The sequence below is a fragment of the Brachycentrus maculatus genome, unplaced genomic scaffold, assembly GCF_059751285.1.
Source record: "Brachycentrus maculatus isolate JH-2025_06_01 unplaced genomic scaffold, ASM5975128v1 h1tg000004l, whole genome shotgun sequence".
NCBI classification, from domain to species: Eukaryota; Metazoa; Arthropoda; class Insecta; order Trichoptera; family Brachycentridae; genus Brachycentrus; species Brachycentrus maculatus.
The window spans coordinates 3,595,638-3,614,534 of NW_028280759.1; the positions used below are offsets into that span (position 1 = coordinate 3,595,638).

At 29.6% G+C, this 18,897-nt stretch overlaps 1 protein-coding gene across 1 annotated transcript in view; it reads left to right on the forward strand.

Annotated features, from left to right (window-relative positions):
* LOC148313958 (uncharacterized) overlaps nucleotides 1-18,897 on the forward strand; it is a 148,204-nt gene that overhangs the window by 33,338 nt on the left and 95,969 nt on the right. The gene's annotated exons all lie outside the window — the stretch shown is intronic.

Sequence of the window (18,897 nt, forward strand, 5' to 3'; positions counted from 1 at the left end):
TTCGAGAATTTGAAAGTTGCATTTAAAATTATTCACCCAGAAACAGTATCGAACTTATATTTATGTTTTAATTTTCAAATCAAACACACATTTTTTGAGAATCCTAATGAGAAACCTACATGCCCCATTAACTTTTTTTATCTCACATAAATTATTACTGCACATGTTAAAACTATCACTTAAGTACCTCGAAATATATAGCTACATAAGGACCGTCAGTCCATTTAATCTTCACATTCGTTTGAAAATGCCATAACTAGGCGTAACAATTGTCACAATATTAATTTTTATATGTTTTTTTTTATAAAATACAACTTAGTAGATTCAAAAAATTTGTGCTTGATTTAAAAATTAATACATAAATTAAAATGGAGTTTCATAAACGCCAAATCAATAATTAAATCGAACTCATGTTTTATGTAAATATTTAAATCAAACACTGATTTTTAGGGTCTACTTAGTTGTATACTATATACAAATATTTTTTTTAAATATATAAATAAAAAAAATAAAAAATTCATGACAATTGTTTCCACTTGTAATCAAACACCTGCAGTATGAGTTATTTAAACATTGATTTCTCAATTGATATCTATATATGATTTTTCTCTTAAGTAAAGATGAATCTTACATACGTTTCAATAAAGTTTCTGCTACCAAAAAACTTACTTATTTTAACCATTTATTTTAAATTTCACTTGGTATATACCACTATTTCTTAACATTTTTTGTGACAAAAGCGTAGTTATTTAAAATTAAAAATAAGTGAAAAATATCTTCATTGATAATGGAGCGAAAAATTTTACAAAACATAAAACAAAAAATTGTGACTGAAATTCTATGTCGTTAAATTTTAAAATTCAGCGGTCTACGCTTTGTTTTTCTTTTATAACAACATCATGTTTTCCTTAAATGCAGTGTCCACTTTCAAAGCTCCGGAGTATAATCTGAGCGGTGTGTTTGTTTATATTAAATTTCTCCTTCACAAATTGTTGCTGTAATGTTGTCCAAGGCAATATAGAAAGGGGATATGTACCTAACAGGTAGAATGTCCTGAGGGTAATTTAGAAAGGGTGTGTTTCTCTACGCCCTTCAACATTCAGAATTACACGGTCCCTCGACAACGAGAAAATTTAAGTGTTGATATGTCCCTTAAATAGATAATATTTTTAAATCTCCACATTATACTTAAGGGTCTTGACATATTTCAAGTACGTAAATGATTATGTTGTTACAGAGATAACATACAGATGGTAAATTATTATTACGCTCCACCGTCATCACACTCTCCTTATAACTTTATAACAATGGTTGTGTGTCAGATAATCATTTGAGCGAATAAAAATGTTTTACTGCGACGCTTGCGCCAAAATCATAAATATGTGGGTTTTTTATTCATTAACATGAATATAAAACCCAGATTCGCATCAGACGCATTTTTATAGGCGAGTATATGGTTCAGGTTTATGACCCACTATCACAAATTTGAAGTCCAACATAATATAGAATATACCAAACGTATGATTTTTGGTGGTACTTTTTGAATGTCATCAATCTTTTTTGCAAGGTTTGAATATTTTTTATAGTAAATAAAATCAAATTAATCAGGGTATATTTTACACACAAATTGAAAAGATAAAAAGAATTACATTGAATGATGTATGAATTTCTTATCATAAGCACTTTACGTGGATTTCTCAAATCATATTTATGAAGACTTACTAAAAAGTTTAAAAAATGTTTTAAACGTCAATTATTTCAATCAAATAACTGTTATATTATTTATGTTTATATTTGCCTTATTTGCGTACTGATTTAATGATTAAAATAATATATTTTTTTAAATAAATAATAATATTTAATTCTTGAAAAAAAAATCAAATAACTGTTCACTCTCGTGCTGAAAAACACAAAATATCGTATTATTCAGGGTAAGTTTAAAAATAAAAATAAAAATAAAATATCATGAATATTTATGAAGGTCATAGGCTCTCACATACAGTATCAATAGGAAAATAACAGAAAAATTACAATTGTAATATTGAATTTGTAAATGGCCTGTAAGGAAACAATTTGTTATATTATGTATGTCACTATACCGGGTCTGAATAAAACTATTCGAGGAAACAGAAGCTCAACCTTTGAAAACTGCCGCAGGTTACCTTAGGGTGGAATTGTACAATGTAGCCCTTATACAATAGTAGGGAGGTTTGTAGTTCGTAGGTAGGTCAAACGTTTTTGTTGTAAATCCATGAGGTGCAAATATTCTCGTAGTTTTCCCTACTTTTTTATTGCCTACAAGCAGCCTTAGACGTGCAATATGGCTCCCGATCTCTTTAAGCACTGTTTCTTTTTTTTTACTTTTTGGCGACGCCTTCGAGAAGTTTCCCAAAATAAGCAATTTTTTTATCTTGACTGTGTAAATATTCCCGTTTTTTTGTGTACTTTTTCTTTTAGTATTAAATAAGATTTTTGTTTTTGTTTTTGTTTTCGCCGTTATTTAGTGTACTTATTCTGTTAATATTAAATACGAAATGTTAATCTTCGAGATATCCATATGAATTTACAATGCCAAAATCTAATACCAAAACAATTCTGAAAGAACTCAAATTTTTGGGAACCGAATTCTCTAATAACCTTCTTACAGATATTTAAAAAAATATCGAAGACATTAAAATGCTTAAAATAAATTTAATAAATTATATATGTATAATAATCAAAGAAAAAAAAACACACACACATAATTTTAAAAAAAAGATATTATAATAAAGCTAATCCAAGCATATGAGCTTAGTCTCTATTGGAGAGAACTGAGTTAATAATTTTTAGATTCTAAAGTAGAAATGCTTAGAAAATTAATTAAATTTTGAAAAAAGCCGTGTATATCAAATAAATACATTTTTAAAAATTAAAATGTACATAGTTAAGTGTAGCACTCTGATATTCAAGGCTCCTTACAATTGTTGACTTTGTAATAGGCTTAGATTTGTAGAAGGACTGAAAGGTATGGACTGTTGATGAAGGAAATTAATTTCATACACGACATAATCCGATACGATCTCCCTCCTGCCTGACATATTATAATCTGGAGTTTTGTGTTGACGAGAGAGATGTGGGTTCAAATTACCCATCTCCTTTAATAACACACTTGAATACTCACCAAGTTTTATGGAAATATTATACATATGCCAAATTTCACTCCAATCCCAGCTTAGATCATTTTGACTGTAATTGTTCAAGATGAACTTGTTTCTCTGAGGGAACGGTGACACGTCTTTTCTCTTTTATTATATTTTGAATCGAGTAAGCTGAGCATTATATTCTCCTTCTTGTGAAAGTTCTAGAAAATTTTATTTATTCTCGTAAAAAATAAATGTCGGGACGTCATATAACGTGTTCGTCTTTCTCCCATAAACCCTTGAACTTACTTAGCAGCCAACATTCCCAGAATACTCATATTTGAGCTTTTATAAATATAAATATTCATAACTAAATAAGGTAGAGTACGTAAAGGGAATGTAAAAAAACTTGCTATTTTGACGATATACGAGTGTACGAGTAAAATAGCAATAAGTATACTGTAGGCTGGAATTATTTTGTCCCCTTTATTTATCTCGAAATACATTCTAAACATTTTTTTTCAAATAATAAAAACTTTCAAATAAAATAAATATACTTAGTTGTATCCATTTTTAATATAATATATTTATTTTTAAAATACGTTTTTGATGCAGAAAATACGTGAACGTTTTACTAACCTGTTATTAATGGTAATTTTGTAGGGTGATTTTTTTTTATATAGAAAGAAAAACACAATAATTGTGTATATATATGTATTTAAAGTGTAATAAATAAACATAATTTCATCCATTTTTAATACAATACATTTATTTTTCAAATACGTTTTTGATCAAAGTTGGCCATGATTTAATGCATAATATACGTGAACGTTTTACTAACCTGTGATTTACGGTCAAAGTTGCAATATTCAACCTCCACAGTGTTATATTATGATATACGTGAAACGAGTTTAATACTGGAGGTGAGCTTTGTACACAAGTTTTGTCAGTAGTGGGTAATGGGGAACAACTATTACAAGACGGGGTAGTGGATGTTGAAGCAGGCTGATGAAAGTGGATAGTAACCATTAACCACTAACAGTTACGCTATGCATTGTTGCCGCTATATTTGTTTAGCCCCGTCGGAAGTTAGGTTACTCTCTACCGAGAAATATATTATGTCAAGCAAACAATTTCAGATACACTTCTGAATAGAAATAAGGAATGAATGTTTTAACGACTTTCTGTGACGCGATCAATCACGTTTACACACATTCGTGTGTTATAAACTTATCACGTTGTTGAAATTATTATGCATGAATTCCGAGTATACCAAATAAAGGATATATCTACTTGAATGATTGCGACTCTAGCGCCAAAAGTATAAGTATATCTTCTCCTTCTTCTTCTTCTTTTTGTGGATCCTAGGGATCTGTTTGTGCCTCCGCATGTCGCTCTTGAGATGTTGATTCCCGGCTCTCTTTCCATCTTTTCGGAGATCTGCCTGGGGGTCTACGTCCTTCAGGGTTACCTTGAAGGGCGATACGTGGAAGTCTGTCTTCTGACACTCTGTTTATATGTTCATTCCAGTATCGCCTAATTTGTTGTCCTCACCTCACGATATCCTCCGTCTTACACATGCTCCGGATGTCGGTATTTCTTACTCGGTCTCGCAATGTGTTTCCGGTTATGGATCGGAGAGTCTTCATCTCGGAGGTTCGAAGTTGGGATTTTGTTCTGGAAGTATCTGCTCTTGCCTCAATCCCATTAGTGGCTATTGGTCGAACACATGTTTTGTTTATTTTCATTTTACTTTCTATTCTCATGTGTTTGTTCCTCCACACCGAGTTTCTGAGGCATCCGAATATAACTGCAGCCTTGTTTATTTGTTTTTTAGTCTCACCATATAGATCACCGTAGCTAGTGATGTCAACTCCAAGATACTATGTATATGTTTTTATTTATTCATTAACGTGAATATAAAACCCAGACTTACATCAGATGCTTTTTTAAAGGCGAGTATGGTTTAGGTTTATAACCAACTTTCACAATTTTGAAGTCCAATTTAATTTTGTGTTTACCAAACCTATACAAAATATAACCCACTAATCTAGATTTGCAAACAATCGCCCCTTCCACATCCATGCATCTCCTCATACATATCCTTCGATTATTCTAATTCCTGACCTGACCACACCAAAGTATTTGAAATTCTTAATCATGCTAGTTTTCCTTGGCTTCTCTCTTATTCTATTTCCAACTTTATTCGCCTCATAAATATGTTTTATCATCTTAATACACATTATATATTTTTTTGATAATCCCTATCTCAGTCTTGCATTCTTATTTATATCGATTCGACGATCACATTTTCTACAGCGCACATTCGTCTGAGAGACCGTATTTCGTCTGGATTCAGACCACTTTTATCCGTCTTTGAGTAAATCCATGCTTTGTTCCATACAGAAGGGTTGGAACTAAAATTAACAAGATAGATTAAATTATTACGTACTTTGTGGTCAAATATATATATGGTAATAAATTAAAATACATTCGACGATGGTACTCTTATATCCTCGAGTTGAACAATAATAAAATTATTTATTTTCACCCTTGTTGCTAAGCGAGAACGTTAAGTCGAAAGGTTTTTTCTTTATAGCCAGAAGAGATCGAAACCCAATAAAACGCTATAAAAATATTGTATCCGATTCGGACTACTCCCGTGGGTAAACATTACTAATCTTAATTATATTTCTAGCTTCATTGGGGATGAAATAGGAAAACAATAAACGTTTCCAAGATAACCTCGTTAAGTAGAACAATATCAATTCGTAAATGTCACAGGGTTGATATTTTTCCTTAGCCTCTTGGCCAAACAAAAGAGTCGGTTCAATTATTCGTGACGGTGGTGGCTGGGGAATACCCGATGCTAAGAATTTAATGAAACTCGCTGAATAAAACATGCTCAAAACCCGTTGGAGGCGGAAGCACAGGTTTTGGCTGAACACAAATTACTGACATATCATGAAACCTGAAATACCCTGAAATAACCTGAACTTATTTACTTTCTTGAAGAAATATTTCTTCCGACTTTATAAAACTAAATAACTTTGTTATAACCAAATTTTCATAAACACAATTTAACCTATCGGTTTTGACAAGAACATTGTCAAGGTTCTTGTCGAAACCGGTAGGTTAAATTGTATTATTAAAAAAAGTTGTTATGACAAAGTTAATAAATTTTAGAAAGTTTATAAAATGTGCCAAAGTATCTGCGGAAAACATTCAAGAAATAATATTATCCGAATTTATATATTTATTTAAACATATTTCAAACAGAAGTCGCATTTTTAATATTCCCGATAAATAATTTCCACCACTCATTTGAGGCATATAATTAAGGTTTACGAGACTAATAAATAAATGTTTAAAAAAAAAACAGGAAAAAAATTAAAATATAAAGCAATTAAAGGTACAGTGAATACGCATATTTTACTGTAATATTTATTCTTAATATTACCCTGCACTGACCCCGGAAGCGCAGGTGTGATCACCTTGCCTTCAAGTAACAAACGATCAAGATAACGCGGTTCTTTTTTATATACCTACATATGTCAGGAAGCTAGTTAATTTGAGTATAAGCAATATATTGCAAGAACCTTACTCCAAACACAGTTGTGTTTATCGGCTCCAAATGTATTTTATTAAGTCCTCGTGTATTATAATGATAAATTTCTCTGTTAAAAATCGGTTTGGTGTTGCTGTGAGTCGTTTAAAAACATTATTTGAAACATTGTATTTGTAATCTTATGTGTTGGGAGAATGTCAAAAGGTATTATGTTAGTGCTAAAATAAATGACTTTTACATGAGTGGTGTACGGTAGACGAAATATATTTCTTATATCGACCCTTCGCCAAAGAAATATCGTTAAAGGTAGCCAATCAAAAATCATGATCTGGAAAATATCAGCCCTCCATAGATGGCTCTAACAAGTTTTTTTTTCAAATCACGTTGCTTACATTTATTTTTGAAAGATTAAAAAAAAAATCTTACCTTACTGACGTATATGATATTTTGCCAGAAAAATGTATAAATGGTGTTTATTCGTGTGACTTGCGATGTATGATAAAAATATTTCATAACCGTAAATCGATTTTAACGTAATTGCATAATGCAGGAGTGCTCAATTCAAAACCTTATGACAATTTTTTTCTAACAATTTCTTTGCAAGTATATAAAATGTAGAGGTTTTTACATTTTGTTACTTTCTGGTGGTTTGACACATTCATTTGATGATCATTAATTAATTAATTAAAGTCCAGGTGTAATTATCACACTAAAAAACCTTAAAACATAAATTATTTTTGTATCTCCCGTATGTTATGTTTATAATCTAATCATTAAAAAAAATATATGTATATTAAAATTTTTTAAAAAATATATATAAACTTGTATTACCATGTTAGTATTCGGCTCAACACAGGCCATGCCTAAAGAGCCGTAATACGTATAATAAATGTGTATATGAAATGAATATGTATATTGAATGTATCTATGTATTATGAAAATAAATAAATAAAATAAAAAAATAAATAAAAATAAATAAATTACGATATTTTGGTTATGATTAAATTCAAAACAATAAAAATCGATTAAAATGAAGTTTTATCTTTCAACTTTTAACCATCCATTTTAGGAGATCTTTCTCCTTATAATTCAATAATTTTTTATTGATTAAATCGCACGTTATTATCTTACACCAAAGCTTCGCTACCATTATAGGAGTCTACACATGAAAAATCGATAAAAGTGGACAATTCAAGCAAAAAAATCCAAACACTTATTCATGATTTTAGTATAGAAAATCAAATATTTATTAACTAAAATTAAGTTTTTATTAACAATTTCGCTTTAATAAAGAATTTTTTTGTACGCAAACGAAGAAAACCACATGACTACCTACATAAATACATTTATGTTTATTTGTATTATATTTGAGAGTTTGATATTCACCCATTTTATCACTTATATTCCTTTTAAATATTTGTAAATGGACTCCATTAGCCTACAGGGATTAACTGACGGGCTATATGGAATTGGATTAATCAAAAAAATCCGTGCCAAATGCAATACGGAAATTCCGAATCCCGTTATGTATCCATTCGCCGTTCTATTGATATCCTATGTAGTTTAATGTACATGGACTGCAGACATATCTAATAGGAATGATCCCAACAGATAAATCCTACTAGATGTTACCCTATAATTTATAATGTTTTTTCAATCAAATATAAGCGCTCTGAGGAAAATTTAAATAATGCCATATGTCAAATATAAGAAGGTTTGATAATAATGTTTTCTTTATTGTCCTCAATTTCTTCTTATATGGTGTATAGCAAAAAAAATATTATAATAAAAGCGATGTCTTTAAAAAATATATTACTCAATAAACATACAGCCGCGTTCCATGCTGCTTGAATACCGCCACTGGTACTTTTTAAAAAAATATTTTGCAAAACTTCAAAAGCATTAATAATTTTTTGACAGTTTTTCAATATAATTTGTCGGAAAAATTGTATATTTTTTTTAAAATAAAGAGTCAAAAATTGTTTTCAAAAATTAAACACCTTTGTCATCGGTATATTTTGTATTGAATTGAATCATAACCAATATACCTTAATAAACGACCAGCAAGGAACAATAAAAAGATTTTCTTTTTTTTATGTGAAAAAATAGATGATACAATATATATCGGCACTGGAGTACAGTATTGCGTTTGCCAGCGAGCTAATGTTCATCTACATCTCTCCAAATTTTTTATTCTTTTTTTTATTTCTTATTTGTTTATTATTTTTAATTTCATTGTATAAAAAAAAAATTGTAAAACATATATGGCTGACTAAGTATTGCACCCACCACTTAGTCAAGCTGGAATAAAGAGTTATTATTATTATTATATAATATATTTTTTTATAAAATACTATAAAAATTATTATGACTCCAATTTTCTAACCAAATCCTTATTTTATCATGGATATGCACGATAAAATGATGCAGCATTTTTAAGATAATAAGTTACACGAATATGTTTAAAATTTTGTGAAATCTCGAACGAAATTTTAATCAAAACGTTTTAAGTAAATATGCTCAAAGGAGTCGTTTGTCGCTCACGGATGAGAGAGTCTGGTTTATTCAGTACGTGTGAATGAGTTCCGAGTTTGTTCAGACTCGTTTGAAAACATAGACGATTTTTAATTGTATTATACTCGAGTGTTGCTTTATCCCAGTAGATTGAAAGCGTTGCTAGACTTTATTTTATATCCCTTATATTGAACTGATATTGATAGGTTTAATTCTTACATTTATTATTTTGTTAATGTAATACAGCCATACAATGTCAATCAGCATAAAAAAACAATAACATACGTTATCTGAACCCTAACTTCAAACGCCTAAATGTATTAAAATACGTGAATCAAAAGAATTTTCGTCAGCTTTCAATCTAAAAATAGATAAATAAATACAATTCAAAACGTACTTGATGGAAAAAAATATTGTGACAAAAACTCACCAATATGAAACTCGTTATAAGGCCTATTTATGTTGACTAGTAAATAACTTTTGATTAAATAAATATTCTTTTTATGATTTCGACAAATAAAATCAAAAAGTGTAGTCATATCTCTGATACTGACACGTCTATCTGCAGATAAATATTTTTTTTGATTAAAACAACGGAAACAACCAATATCATAAATTAATTTCTGTAAATACAAAGTCCACCTTCGTAGGTAATGGTCAGCACGCTCTGCTACCGTTCTGTAGGTCCCGGGTTCGATTCCCAAGGGGGGTAAAATAAATATAAGTGATTTTTTCACTGTTATATTTATTCAATATTACCCTGGACTGGTACCTGAAGCGGAGGGCTGATCACCTTTCTTTCATGCGTAAACGATCAAGATAACACTGCGTTTATATGACGCAGTGCCCTATGCACCATTGGGGTGCGGATAAGGGTTTTATTATTATTATTATTAAATACAAAGGTCGATTTAAAAAAAATCTTTGTTGTTTACACAGTATATACAATTTTGAAAATTAATGCGATATATGAGATTTTTGCGAAGAATACTTTTGTTTTTATTCGAAAAAATATATATATATATAAAAAATATGGATGTTCAAAAATTGATAAAATGGTGAACGTTACACACGTGTTTGTAAAGTGATCACTTAAGTTAACCGAATGCCAATTCATAATTCCTGGAATGCTTAGACTTCCAACTTTTTTCGTATAAAAACGAATGCTTCGTCTCAAGTTGAAATATCTTTCATAAATATTGACTTAACATCGACTTGATAAAAATTAATTAATGCCGTTTTTATTTAAAAAATATCATAAAAAGATCGACTTTTCCTCGCAAGAGGAAAAAAACGTTTTCCGTGAATGTTGTATCTGAGAACGCCTTTTGAATTCACAGTTGTAAAATAATTCCGAACGATAATATTTAAAAAAAAAACATCTTAAATTTATTTGAGTGTTCTCCGTATTTGGTTCAATAAAGCGAAATCACAAGCAGATGAAATCCTACTTCAAACTATTCCGAGAGCTCACGAATAATCGTGATTTTAAATCATTTGACTTATTATTCAGAGGCGAATCTACCAGGCAGAGAGACCAATTTTAAAGCAATCAAATGTTTAGTAAATTTGACAAAATTGCTACACAAATTAATTTTTTTTTAAGGACATGATTCATTTCTATTTTACGTCTACCAAATTACTTTTATCTATTATTTAAGATCAGGGTTCGACTAGTTCAAATTGGAAGATCATACAATGTACCTCTATTTATTGCGCTTGTCTTCATACCTCTATTTTACTTTTCTGTACTATTTTACTATTTTATACTATTTTACTATTCTGTACTATTTTACCATTTTACATTTTTTTACTATTCCATTCTAACCCTAGCCGCTCCACCACGAGGTAGGCAGAGAGAATATAACCTCACACCATTCTGTATTTGAAAATATTATTCGCCTCTTCCATATTAATGCATACCCTCATGTCTATCGCTGATTGTTCCTGACCGGACTACTTTCAAGAGTTAATTATACTCAATCCTGTCATGTTTTTCTCGGTCTTCCTCTGCTCCATTTCCTGCCTCTATTTTTCAAGCAATAAAATTGTTTGAATACCTTAGTCGCAAATTAAATAATAATTACACTATGTGATATTCAAAGAGTACGTTGTTTTATATTGTCATAGTATTTTACATGAAAATTATATCTCAACCAAGCTCTTATACTACTTGAAAACTTAAAATTTAAGTTCTACAATATCTTGTTTCGGCTGAAAAAAATCATTTTTGATGATAACAAAAAAAGTAGCAGTCAAAGTTGTTTTGTAAAATATATTTACCCTTAGAGTGAAGATAAGACAAGGTTGTTTAAATAGTCACCCATATTAATAATTTCACAAAACGTGAATGTAAAAAAAAAATTATAAAAAATGGCACCGGTTCTTACTCGAATGTATTCCAAATACGGCCCATTACGTGAAAAAATCCCCAGGCTTCTTGAGAAAGTAGGTTCCTATGTTATATAGTAACAGAAATTGAGCTTTTAAGCTAAATTTGGCAAATAATTATGTTTTGCAAGGTCCTATTTTTATGAACAATGTTATTATAACTTTGATATAAATATTAGAGACGTGATGTGAGACGACAAGTGTTTACTTCACATATTAAATTTAAATTACATATATAATTACATATAAATTTATAGTATATTAATATTGTGATCCTCCAATACAAAATAACTTAATTTTCCATCTAATTATAATGTTTCGGTAATCATTGACATTGTTTTTACTCATAAAAATTCATTGAAATAAAAAAAACTGCTTGTAAATATGAATAAAAAAACAGGTTATAAATAGGTCCTTCAGGTTTTAAAAAGTTTTTTTCTATTTATTGATTTGGCGTTTAATTTGTAGAACTCCATTTTAATTTATGTATTAATTTAAAATCAAACACAGATTTTTTTGAGTCTACTAATATGTATTTTACTAACAAAAACACAAAAAATTATATTGTGACAATTGTTTCGCCTTGTTAGGGCATTATCAAACGAATGTTTCGTTTGATTCACCTTTAATGAATGATTCGTTTGTTTCGCCTTGTTAGGGCATCATCAAACGAAATTCGTTTGATAATGCCCTAACAAGGCGAAACAATTGTCACAATATATTTTTTATGTGTTTTTGTTGATAAAATACATGTTAGTAGCCTCAAAAAATCTGTGTTTGATTTAAAATTAATACATAAGTTTTTTTCCTTTTTTCTTATTTTTCTCATATGGGTAATTTTTTAACACAGAAAGAAAAACACAATTATTATAAAGAAAACTTTTTTTTAACCAGTTTTATTTTAGCCACTTTTCTCCAACTGGTCTTGCACCTCACCTCACCTTGCACAAGCACCTCGTCATCTTTAGAAACGGATATATGCATGTTTTTTATTAACTGCTTTATTTCAGCGAATCTTTTTGCCATCAACGTGTTCTTAAGGAGAATTGAAGAAAAGAAAAAGAGAATAAGTATCATTGGTTGATAATTACCAGGAAATGCTAGTTCCTCTCTCCTTACGACTCGGCCACTCTACTACCATTATCCGGATTTCTAAACAACGAAGTATTACTTCGTCGGTTCCATAAAAGAACAAGTAGATAAACATCCTGCAGGAAGCCGTTGAAACTTTCATAATCAGCACTTTCTAAACTTTTCAAGAATACCAAGAAAAATGCGGAGATTGCACCTTTATGGATTTTATTTTATAATATACATACAACACCATAATTCTGAGTGATTTCAATGGATGTCTATGGTTAAGGCTAAAATGCAGATAACCCTATAGATGGAATTTTCTCAAATCAGTGAAATATAGATTTCGAGGTCGTAGCCTGATATAAAAATATCGCATTCAAACTCTTTGAAATTTAAATGCCTTTTCTATCTTTGTAATTGAAAAAATATCATTTTTCTTATTTTCTAATATTTAATTTTATTAAATTTTACGGTTTAAAAACACAACGTAAAAAAAACAAAAATTTAACTACCCAAATACTGCTAAAATTGTTAAATTACGGGTTCAAGTAGGTTATTTTTTTAAATCATACTATACAACATGACAATAGTGCATAGAGCTCTGCTAAAGATTAGTCAGTCGTATTTTTAGTTAATACAAGAATCCAAAGTGATTATTTTTAATTATCAAATAACCTTCTATGAAATAGTATCTTTAAAATTAAGACACAATTTGCTATCTCATAGTAATAAAAAATATTATAATCGGATGTTTTCACCGGGGTCGGCGTTAACATTCAAGGTCAAAACATACATAAAAATAATATTTTGAAAAATCCTTAATATCAAATATAAATAGGTATAAAAGAAATCATCCTCTTTTCCGTCAATACAGAAAATCTTGAAAAAAATTTAAACATGTTGATGAAAAAATACAACCTTAATTTGTGTAGATAACCTTTTTTAGTAGACTTGTAAAATTGTTTCTTTCTTTGAACCAGGAGGGGCGATGTTTGTTTGAATAAAAAAATGCTGAGGTTCAAATCACTAAATATCTGCTACCGGCTCGAATGGATAGCTTATTTGACTCCATGTAAAACGTTGCGAATTCTATTGCCTATCGCAAAATTGACCAACAAAATAAATAATTCATTTAAATGCTACCTCAGTATCGAAAACATAAAAATCTAGACATTCTATATATGTATGTTTTCCTGAAACATTTTGGCATGTTTAAATATATTTTTTTCATTTTACTTTGATATGGATAGCTTCTAAATATAGCTGAATCATCACATAAGGGTTGGGATAAAATCAAATTCTAATGTCCTAAAAGCTTATTTAGTATGGACATTTTCGTTAGACAAATAGACATTAGTACAGCGACCCTTCTCATATCTTAGTGGATCCCAAATATCACGTGACATGTCCATCTGTGTCCATTTCAAGAGATGATTACCCTCAACTGAGGTACAGCACTTCAGTATTTCCATTAAATTAGCACAAACCTGAACATGTTTCTGCAAACTCATGCATTTTATTTTATTAATGTAGGCACTTTTGTTTTATAAACTATCAAAAATAATTCAGCATGATATTTGGAGAAAGAAAATGTTTTGAAGCTTTGAAATTTAAGTACCTTCATTATTTAAAAATTATAAATGATTTTTTATTTCTTTATGCCAAATTTAGTGTTATGTTACATAGTTAAGCAGCTCCCCATATATACCTACAAGGCTGTTAATATACACAGTACGAATGATGTTATTTACCGATATCAAATTTAGAATTTTCGATAGCAAAAAAATTAAATAAAATAAGATACCTTACAAACTAATGAATTCGTTTTCAAAATGTCTTAAAATAATACGAAAATGGAGTTAAAACATTCAAAGCAGCAAGTGTGTTTTTGAAAAATTGCTCCATATTTTTTCTTAAATGTTTTCTCATATGGTACTGTACCGAGTAATTTTATTTTTATTTCCACACATTCATATTATGTGTGTGTTTTATTTATATTTAATAATTATCTAGTTTCGTGTTTTTCAGTGTTGTAAACCTAGAGTGAATGTATTAAAATTTTCATGATATACTTTTTACAAAGAAATATTTCATATTGTATTGTACAACATATGCCATTTAACTGTTGTATATTTTTTCTACTAACGACTTGAACATCCATGAAAAAACTTTTAAGAGCAATAACATCATTGAAATAAAACCTTAATAAATTTCATCCCAACAAATATATTCGAAGAAACTTACGTTTTATATGAAAACTAAAAAGCAACAAATAAATACGTATTTCTCGGGTAAAAGCTGGAATGAAATATGTTATACTCTATTTCCCTTACGGGAGCCAAATTTCCCTATAAAATGGGTGCGGTTACTTGCACACACATGCTTAGTATAGTATGTTCAAGTGTTAAGTACGTATCAATTTTAAGTTACTTGCATACACATGCTTAGAATAGTATGCTAAAGCATTAGCTGTTTGTAAATTTTAGGTAAGGTTAGATTAGGTTACTTGCACACACACGCTTAGTATAGTATGTTCAAGTGTTAAGTACGTATCAATTTTAAGTTACTTGCATACACATGCTAAGAATAGTATGCCAAACCATTAATTTTCTGTCAATTTAAGTTTATTTGCATACACATGCTTACAATAATATGCCAAAGCGTTAGTGTCAATTTTAAGCAACTTGCAAACACACGCTTAGAATAGCATGTCTTGCCTTTGGGAAATTATAAAAAAAACAAGCAGGCAAGAAGAAAAAAATAAAATCTTTATTTAATTCTTCAAATGTAAGCTCTTGGTCGATAATCCATTCCTTTATTTGACTTTCCTCCATTGATGTTTTACTGAAACTTTTTAGCTTATTAAATATCATAGATGCAGCGTTTAACGATACTTATTTTGTAAAGGTAATATGATCAATTTTACTAGTCAGGTACCTGTCTAGAGAAATATTTTATGAATATTAAATTTTTATCTCCTCAAAAACGTGGGACATTTAAAATGGTTGCCAAAAGTGTTAACGACTGAGATACGCAGGCGAAGAAAATTGCACTAATATACCTCTGTTCAAAACAATATACGAGTAATCCATTATTCATTTATCATTTATTGATTTTTAAAATAACTTTTTAATTAAATTTAAGTTAATTGATACAATATTATATTTGTTAAAACAACTTTTTTTTTTTGTTCATATTCGTCGTTTTCGTTGAAACCGACATCATCAAACTGGTGGCAGGATAGATAAAATTATAAACACAACAAAGGAATGGTTAAAAACCATGATTTTAAATAGGTTTTTTTGTAAACGAAAAAATGTTTTTTGTCAGAAATTGTTGAATAAAATCATAGTATTCAACCCCTGCCTCATTGTGTTTATAACATATCAGTCTGATCAAATAAGTCACAGGTTCAATAAAATACATGTGAAAAAAACTATAAAGTTGTAATTTTACTACATAAAATGCAGTTCCACCAAGTTACTCTCCTTGTTTTTTCACCACATTCACACTTTACACATAAATATTTGTTTACAATTAGCAATTTGGCGACATTCCATAACAAGAAGTAATCTGTTTGCTTTACTTGCTTGTTATTAAAACAAAACACATTTCCGTAAACATATTTTGTTTACTCTTTCACACGAGTAACTCTTAAACCGTTCCCACTGACCGTCTAGAATGGACACCCCCTCCCTATCGCATTAATTTACCAGAGCGCCAGCCAAGTAGAAGAGATCGCATTAATTTTGATTTTTTACTCAGCTACACTTCATCTCACATTTAAATAGTACCAGCTATCAAAAAAGGTTTAAAAAAACATTATACACCTGGCAACACTGGGTAATATGAAACATTAAAAGGTTTTTAAAAATACGATATTGAAGCGTAGTATTATACACCTGACAACACTTGGCATTATAAAACTAAATATACAGCTTAATTTATATTTAAATGTCTCTGGTCAAACGCTTTTCCATAGATTTTTAAAACGTGGGCTGTTCAATAAATATGTAGACTGACGTCATAAAACAAAATGTACATTATTTAGAAGTTATATTTCAGGGTCCTCTTCTTTTACAAATGGACTGGAGCGCTGTTATTACACCAACTTCAACTGATTCAGTTTTCAGAAAAAGTGAAAACACCGTTGGAATAAAAATGCGCATCGGAGAGGCGAATACATTGAAGCGGACCCAGACAACTTCTAAATGAAGTACTTTAATCTAAAATATTTGGTACTCGGTTTATTGGGATCATTTTGAGGACGTGTTATAGCAATATTGACATTTAAACAATATTAACATTCAAAACTTACTTGGTCTATTTCATGTTTACATTTCCCGTATCTGAAAAGATCTGAGAATTAGTGGGGATTAAGGGGTAATCTCCAAATGGGTTTGAAATATTGACATCTGCAGTAACAAGAGTCTCTAGGGTAACAAACTTTTTTTTACAATGCTGTCGCTATGCGTCAAGACATATCACCTTTATCGGCATTTTAGAAGTGGTTTCCTGACATCCCAATGACTATAAATTTCTCGATATTTCAAAAAAATTCTCAAAATTTTAAGCAATCTGAAAATAGACGTGACAATTTCCCAACCTCCTGAAAGTCTTGAAATCCTTCAAAGTAGTACTTTATCCAAGTAGAGATCTCCCTCTCCCCAAACAACATTTTTAGGGGCCTGAAACATCCCGAATACCTGAAAGAATTCTAGTTTTGGAGGGGGTCGATGATCATTTCATCTTGTAGTGAACATATCCCAATGGGATCTCGGAGAGATATTATGGCAATCCTACTATACCTACGTGCACCACACCCTTGTGACAGGTTGTAATAGGTTACGAACCTAAGACACCACAGAGTAACTAGACTTACTTTAATTTTAATTAAATATGATAATTTTATTTTTATTTTTCTTCTCCAAAGGTGTAAAAGTGACATTATTTTACTGATAGGTATTTTCTTAAATAGGCTATTAAAATATGAAGGTTAAGTGATTGCTTTTTCGTCAAATCATCATAAGTGTTGATATAATATTTGAGAAAAAAAATTAGATCTAGAATTTATAAATAACAAAATCTATTAATTCTGTACTACACAAGGCTAGAGAGAATTTTTACAAAATTGAAACGTGTTTTTCTAAAGAAAAAACTTTCAAATAACAATTGCTGTTAAAGCTTTTCAACGAAGTCACGAATTTCACAAATTCATCTTTAAATTCAATTATCATTAGTCATTTGCGCAATTCCTAATAACTTAGTTGTTTACCAAACCCAATAAAACACTTCGCAGAAAATAAAATGCGTAGGTAATGAATATCCTCCTCTCGAATTAATAAGTACCTATAAAATAAACAAGACAATATTTAATGGACTTGTTGATTTTTATAGACTAGCGGCTGTTTTTTGGAGCTCATTATATGACACATTTAACACTCGTATTAATAAAGAAAACGACAGCCCTCAAAAGGCAAGACGACATAAAATTTAATGTTCCCTGTAAATTTTAGATTAAATGCTGTGGTTTTATAACCTTTTTAATTAAATTTTTAAATTTCAAACTTTCCTTACCTCATTAAGGGAATTTTAAGACTGTCATAAAAATATTAATTTTAAAAAGGAGTTTTCCACGAAATTGAAGAAGCATTCTTTGGGAAATTCTGTTTGAAATAAAATACTAAATAAGGCAAACCGATTCCTGTATATTTCGGAAACTCATAACAAATAAACAAAGCTGTTTATTCAAAACGAGGAACTCGAGAAATTTCTTAGCCTGGTAAAACGGAGGGAGAATTTCGGCAGTAATAACACTACCTCAAATTAATTTTAAATTACAAATATCTTCGTGTCGAGAAAGAATTGAAACGAATATCATTCTCTTTATGCGTGTATCGTAATAAGAATTTATTTTCATTAAATGAATTCTTACGTTTATTTATTGCTACGCACACAAAATACGTAATCATTTATCTCTTTTATGAAGTAAAATATAAGAACTTACTAAACATTTCTTTACAGCAGTAATGTATACTAAACTGGCTTAATTGATATATTGTACGCTAGATATATATACACATGTTAATATTGAGTTTTTCAAAAAAATCCTCAAATACCGTTGTATTTAATTTTTTGAATTATGTTTTTATTGTCATTTTATTACAAGTAAATACTAATTTAACCTACATTATTTATTTTTATAAAAACGACTTTTACTCCATGTAA